Consider the following 6,000-nt stretch of genomic DNA (forward strand, 5'->3'; position numbering starts at 1 on the left):
GGACCTCATGTACAGCGGAGACACGATGATATATTTGACTCAGAGAAACATTTCTGTGCCTCCTCTCATCAAACCTTTCCCACTGTGACAGCTGTTTTGGTATTCATAATTGACGTCAGTCACGAGGCCCAGAAATCTGTCAAACTACCAAAGACAAACACATGTACTTATTTATTGCAAAGCCTCTTTTAGCAGATTATCTCACACTGACACTCTAAGTGAAAGTCAGATGAGGGAAAATAACTATCAATATCCATGTCAGCACTTTGCAGACTGCCAGTAATATCCTCGGGTGAGAGGAAGACGCTTCTTGTTTGAATTATATGCAAATTTCAATGATGTGCTTGAGCAACGTGCGTGATCGGCTACAATAACCCTTAAATGACAAATGATGCTCTCGGTTGCATGAAAGTAAAAAACAATAACAGTCTCGTGACAGCGGCTACGAGGTCTTGGATGTGTTTCGAGCGATGTGCCTTCGCCCTGACACGGCTCGGCTCCGTTGCTCCGAGGACCCGGCTGAACCGGCTGAACCGAGGCTCTGCAGAGAGTTGGCCTTTCTAACCACATTGCATAACTGGAAATTGTTTTGCACCACATGTCATGACAAGAGGCAGACGAAAAAAAAACAACACCAGGAGTTATGTCTGGGAAGATAAGCGGTTTTGGTAAAGGGACAAAAAGAATAATAAAAATAAAGTCAGAATTTCTTGAACATGTCAGTTGAACTGTGATACTTTAAACGCTTTGTCCTGGTGGACGAGGGTTTACCACAGAGGGACGAAGTCACGTGAAACCCGAGACAACCACGGACTTGAAAGGTGCCTGAAAATTGCTGTACTTTGTCTCTTAGGGTCTAAACTTTACAATAAATAAAGTGAGGAGTTTTCATACGGGATTTCAAAGATCCAGATTTCCATCAGAACTCCTCGAACCTCACCTGCAGCATCATAAACCTTCCAGATGTCCTTCTGTATTGACACAGTCATAATTTCAAGTCCTCGTCTCTGCTCAAGAGCAGGTGCATGATTTGGTTTGTGCACTTTCAGGTGCAATCACGCCAGATTTCACTCCCCATTAATTCCTACTAGCGACGAGGGTAAAATATATTTCCCCTGCACTTGAATTGACCTCGTGCATTTCCATTCATGCAGAGTCCGTCCAGCGTCTCACCACTGGCTCGTGTGTGAGGGAAGGTGGGACTGAACTTTCATTTGATGATCTATCGAATAATTCAAGAAACCTCACACATCTCGAAAACCTCACCAGCTTCACACTTGGCATGTGTGTTACTCAGGAAGCGCAGGTTTGAATTTGGACACGCGACACGTTCAATATCAATAATCTTGAATTCAACTGGTGGCTCGAACATTTTGACTGCCTGGCTCATGGGCACAGTACCCAGAACACACCACATTTAAGCACAGATTCTGGCTTCTGACTCATTTGCTCATACTTGATGTTTCAGCAGCTTTCCTCCTGACAGACTTTGTTTTTCAGCAGCTGTCATTCTGCAGATGTTGCAACATCCTCAGATGTGAGTTTTTAAAAACAGACCGTCCGTGTGAGACGGGCCGGAGGTTGCTTCAGTAATGTTTACACCGCAGCTGGAGAAAAGACTCGTTTCCAAATGGTTAGCAGGTGTCACCTCAAACAAACATCTGGTTTATTTATTAGCGGTCATGAGCAGATGTGCAAATTAGGTAAACTACAGGTAACCATGGCAACGACAACTGTAGCCGCGTAATGAAATAATTCCGAGGGAAACTGTTGTCAACATCCGAGTTTAAAACGAGCTGAGTAATTTTTTTACTTATTTTGAAAACTGAACTATGACATAAACAGTTTGTTTTGTTTCCCTTCGTTAAGCATCTCGAGCTGTGTCTCTGTTCAGAGGCTGCATCCTTCAGAGGCTGCATCCTTCAGAGGCTGCATCCTTCAGAGGCTGCATCCTTCAGAGGCTGCATCCTTCAGAGGCTGCACTTAGAGACCAGTTGGGTCACGGCGGTGAAACTGTGCCGTCCTAATTCAAAGGCTCCTCCTAATGCGTCTGGCCACTGAAGTGAGACAGATTATACCGATTTTATAGTGTCCAGTAATATTGGATAAAAATGACTGTGGGACAAAGATTGACTCGTCACTTTCTGAGGAATCAAATCTTCTTTGTATTGTTTAAATTTTGTCGTAACAGGATTCTGAGCTTAAATTTGCAGTGTAATAAAACATGTAGTGACTATCACAATGGTTCCTTGTTAAAACTGCATCATTCATTCGACAGAGACTTTTAGTTTGAGTCTTATCTAAAGAAAAATATCCGTCTCTTAAGCTGCTAATGTCTCTGACAACAGGGGATGTTCAGTGTAGAGCTGCAACGATTAGACGGCTCAATTCATCGGTTTATTAATCAACACAAGATTCATTTGCAACGTCTTTTAAAATAATTTATGAAACATTTTAAGGAGAAATATCTAATATTACCTGGTTCCAGCTCGTCAGTGTAAGAAAACACTGCTTGTTATTGGTTAATATATCATTTTAACCCGATCAAGGTTTCTGATGATTAAAAACAAAAACAGATCTCCAGCACAACAACTCTCATGTGAAAATGACAATCCCACTGTTCCTGACACTCCATCGCTGTGCTCACTTCATTAATCCTGATTTAATCCGGATTTCAATCGATGCAAGAGAGGCCAGACTCCACCAGACTGAATAAATCAGTGTGTTGTTAAAACAGACGAGCTCCACCGCAACTCAGCACCTCATTTATTTGGACGTGTCAGCAGAAAATGCCATCGTGAAAATTCTAACCCGAACATTATCGCTCCGTCTCTCTGACAGGGACGTTAGGAAGCTGTGGGTTAGGATTAAACAACGAATAACAACCGATGAATCAAAAAGGGAAAATAATACGAGGACTGATTACCTAAAGTGAATGGTTTGTCACAGCTGTGTCCTTGTCATCTTTAATCAATAGAGATTATTGTTTTCCCTCTTGGTGAATCATTAAGACTCTGACAAGTTATAAATACCTTCATTTTCTTTAAGATATTAAATAAATACACATTCGTTATAAAGACCTTCAACACGACAATCGTGGAAATATCACCGACAGTGGACGGTTAGTTCGTTTTTTAATAGTTACAGGTTTTATATAGAAAAAGCTCTGATTTTATAAATTAAGATTAATAAAATATGATGCATATTCATAGATGCACATTGTGAACATTGACCAAAGTCGTGAACGTACAAACTGGCTCAGAGTCAAAATCACCAAACTGAGCAGTTAAACTAAAATTATGCTTTAGAAACTTACAGGAACCTTCAATTTCAAATAACTTAAAATACCGAGCATGATTGGATCAAGTCCCATCGGCAGAAAATAGTTGTTTTTCCAAGTAGTTGACACGTAATGATCCATCGCTGCAGGGAGAGCCGAGCACAGTTCAGTCCCTCAGGAGTCTCCTCATCAGTGTCAACTTGCAACAACTGAATGATCCCATTCACCGTGAAATGCAATCCACGGAAATATGCGAGGCAAAGTGGTTTCCTCCCCTTATTAGCGTCCTCGTAAATCAATCCAATGGGGTGTCCCGTCGTGAGTGAGGCCAACGTGTCCACATAGCTGATGCCAGTGACGTATTATGGCAGATAATAGGGTCTGAGTCCAAACTGAGGAGAGACGCTGTTTCCCATTAACCTGAGGACAGACCACAATAACTTCACGGCAGCAGAGTCGCACTAAATTTAATTAAGAGCGTCGTCATGATGATAATTTACAATAAATCCCTGGTCTGAGAATATTCAGGATGAAGTTATTGGATATTGATAATAGAGAATTGATAATAAAATGCTTTGGCCAAGCTGGTGTCTTCCCATGAATTATTTTGTCCAACTGTTAAGGACTGATGAGCTGAAAGTGAAATTAAATTGAATACAGTGAATATTTCTATATTTCTGTAAACAATTCTTGACATAATCGTTCAGTTATCAAAACAGTTGCTGGTTCATTGATTAAGTGGATATTTCTTCAGCACCACCGAGAACAATCACAAGTTAATTAACATTGTGCTGATTGACAACTGACCTGAGACCACTTGTTCTTGACGTGATCATTCGATGATGAGCTAAGTTGCTAATTAATGATGATTGATCGATGAATTGTGAAAAAGTGACAAACATCACTTCAGCACCAGCTACAAATTGTTTGTGCTTGATCTCTTCTTTGTCATGATTCCTCATTCAATGAAATCTGCTCAGTATTTTTTCTTTTTTTGGTGCAATCCTGCTAAAACTTGAAAAATCACTTCTTTGGCACTGGAACAATTTTTTGTCTCTGCTGATCAAAAACCACATCAAACAGCTGATTACTTCAACTGCATTTGTCACAATAACTGCCAACTTCCCTTCAAGGCTTTGATCGCACTAATCTTTCAGCCTCCCCGATGTTTGTGAATAACCACGCTGCCAGTCAGGAATCTGGACTCGGGTTGTTGCTTCAAGACAGACACTTAGCATCCTACTGTGCCCATGTGGTGTTTTTCAAATCAACTGGGATTCCCTCTGGATAGTGGTAAACCGAAACCATTCCTCTTGCCCTCATCAGTCAGGAGTCTCGTGGTGACCTGGACATCCTACACTTTTACAGGGGGAGATAAACTAAGGTTCACCGAGAAGGGAAATGGTGTGAAGGAGTAAAATCAGCTGCAGCACTTGGGCTACAACGACTTTTACGGCCGCGTCTGACACTTTCACTGTTGATCAGGATGGATCGCTGCGACGCCAAGCGGCCACTACTAATGATGACGTGAGCGCAGAGGGCAGCGAGGAGGCATCAATCACATCAAATGTGTCATGAAGTTTATTGATTGTCCGCTGACGCTCTAATCCTTCACACATGTTGGGCTTGTTGTACAGTGGCACTGGATAACAGTGATAACAGCAAGGAGCAGAGCGAGGACCAGAACCAGGAGCACCAGTGTCAGTAGCAACTGTTGATGACTTTAACTCTGAGAGGACCTCTCCAGTTGATCTCCCGTCCGGCTCATACATCACCTTCCAACAGCTGCCCTCCGAGACAGGGGCTGCTTCATCATCTGATGTTAAAACCAGTTAAAGATGAGCTGGTGAAAGCTCAGTGCTGGTCCAGACTTGACTTCTTCCCCCAGAGTCCTTTATCGTTGCAGATCCAGGATTGCGGCTGCGGTCACATTTGCAGCTCTTTGTGGATTGTGACTACAATTGGATTACTTAGATATGCAATGCGCCTGCTCACATATACTATACCATTATTGGCTATACTGCCATCATTACGATTGTCATTGCAGCTGCCTTTATCTCTGTCAGACTTTAGACACTGACGTCTTTTCTCACAAATTTAAACATTGTTATTTTTCTGTTACACTCAGCGTCTATTGCACTTCTTTCCGATCCCTCACACTTATTTTTCCTAGCCAGAATGTTTTTGTGGTACTGTTGTTTTATCATCCTCACACAAACATCTGAACACAATTGGGAGAAAAGAGTCTCGTTTCACACATTCTCTCTCCAAGGTCAGGTTACAGATAAAGGACCAACCAACAGTACAGTGCAGTGCCATAGGTCAGTGACGTTTCTAACTCAGATGCCCCAGACAGAGACGAACCAACTCCAACTCTTTTGTGTATTACACTGGTGGTAAGACGTAAGGACACAATGTGATTTATGAATGCATACTTGAGGCTTACCTGTCCAAAAGGATGCGATCACCTCATGTAACATAGAGAGTGACAGCAATTCTAGCCTTTCATGGATGATGTGCTGTTGGAATGGGTGACGCAGGGTGAAAGATATATGGGGATGCTGTGTGAGACATCTCCAGACTTGGGGGTGACGTTTGCTCATGTTCCTCTGTTAGTGTTTGCATATTATTTCACCTTCTGGTCTCCTTGATGCATCAAGTCTACATTAAACTCTTCTGCATAAGACAACATCTGCTGCCTAAGTTCTCCTTTCACCTTC

Source organism: Paralichthys olivaceus, chromosome 9, assembly GCF_024713975.1.
Source record: "Paralichthys olivaceus isolate ysfri-2021 chromosome 9, ASM2471397v2, whole genome shotgun sequence".
In the NCBI taxonomy this organism is placed as follows: Eukaryota; Metazoa; Chordata; class Actinopteri; order Pleuronectiformes; family Paralichthyidae; genus Paralichthys; species Paralichthys olivaceus.